Raw genomic sequence first — 1811 nt, 5'->3', positions numbered from 1 at the left:
CGGCGGTGCGGGCCGAGGTGTGGGGGACTACCAAGGGCTGCTGCCTCAGCTGCCTGTCTGGGGTCTGTCAGTCCAGGCAGCAAATTGCCCACACGGAGCCCCAGGTGATTCCAGGAAAGGGGCTGCATGGGCACGTCTGGGGTGCGAAGCGGTGACCTCTGCCTGGGTGGCCTGAAGCCACCAGGTGAGGGCCCTGCTTGGTCGATGTCCCGACCCACAGGACAGTCGAACAGTCACCTGGGGGGGGAAGGGACACACACGCACACAGAATGGAGACAAGACGAGGTGCTGATCACGCCTCGTTTACTGAGGAAGTACGACAAGCTTGTACACGCTCAGGAATAGGCGTGTCTTAGATAGGTTTCTAGGCGACGCGAGGACAGTCAGCACTGGCCAGCCCCGAGGTAAGTTTATTGCTCTGTTTTATGCAGAAACATTTGGCTTCCTCAACGTGGGACTCAGGTTGTTGTGACAATACCTGGAACATTCTGCACGTACAGCTCAGACACCCAAGGTTAGGGCCAGACGATGACCATGGTCTCCATCTAGCGGTCACGTCCTGCACGCTCGTCTCCTCAGCTCCCCACAGGTCGGGACGGTGGCACTGATGGCAGATGGCTGGGCCCTGGAGCAGGTTCCTGGGGCCGAGTGTCTGTGAGGCAGAAAACAGTGGTCCAGGGACAGCCCCATACAGAGGGCAGAGGGCCAGGGCCAGGGCCCACGAGGGGCTGGGAGCACTGGTGGGGGTGAGAGCCACGATCCACTGGCCACTCGGCTTCCTGAAGACCTGCCTGCCCCTGGCCCTGATGGGAGGGTGCGTGTCTGTCCCTCTAGCAGGTCCGGCTATAGGGGTGACGAGGACACGCTCCACAATTTAAAGAGCAACAGTTCTGCGGGTGGCCACCAGTCTCTATTAAAATACTGATAACATTGGGACCAGCAGTTAGCGTAATGGCTATGTCACTGGACTCCCATGTAGTCGACCACGGTTCAAGTCCTGGACCAGGTGGCTTAAACTCACACCGGGCGTGTGTGTGTGCGTGCGTGCCCAAGATCCCGAGAGAATGGAGGAGAAGGGATTGAGGCATGGCCATCCCCCCTGGGGGGTGATTTCTCGCTTTCTGTCTGTATGTCTTTCTGTCTCTCTGGTGAGCGCACATGCCCTATAGCAAAAACCTCTCCAAAAAAAAAAAAAAATACTGACACCATGACTGGCAGACAGACAAATCACGTTCCTTTCCTGCCACCTTCACAGCTGTGCAGAGGGGTGCTCCGTGAGTCGGGTGTCCCAGTGCAGCCTGCTCTGGTCTCGGTCTCGTCTCAAGGAAAGAATCACAACAGATCACACATCGGAATGTTAGCAGGACCACTTTGGGGACTAGCAGGTGGCGTGGAGGGGAAGGTGACTACGTTCTAATCCCAGACCCAAGGCTTGAAATCACAGCAGGTGTCCATGTGCCTGCCAGGTACCCGGAAGAGAGGGGCGAGCCCAGATTGCTGTGGCCACGCCCCGGGGCGGTTTCTCACTTTCCCAGTCGCTCTCCTGTGGGCGCATGCACCTTACAGCAAAATCTAAAACGATAGCGTTTTAGATGTTTCAGAGGTCAGCCTGTTCAAGCATGTTCTCAGTGGGGAAAGGCCGGTACCTGGTCACCCGCCGGGCTCCGGGCTCCCTGCCGCCTGCAGGTGGAGCCCTGTGAGTTACTGGGTGCTGGGAAGCGTTCTCTTACTCCAGAGCACTGTGGTCTCTGCCAGGCCGATGGGTGCAAGCAGCGTCCCAGGGGCGCTTTAATACGGCTCTCCGCCTGCCC

The sequence above is a fragment of the Tupaia chinensis genome, unplaced genomic scaffold (assembly GCF_000334495.1).
Source record: "Tupaia chinensis unplaced genomic scaffold, TupChi_1.0 Scaffold000671_2, whole genome shotgun sequence".
Classification (NCBI taxonomy): Eukaryota; Metazoa; Chordata; class Mammalia; order Scandentia; family Tupaiidae; genus Tupaia; species Tupaia belangeri.
Note: the sequence above shows the minus strand (reverse complement) of the source record.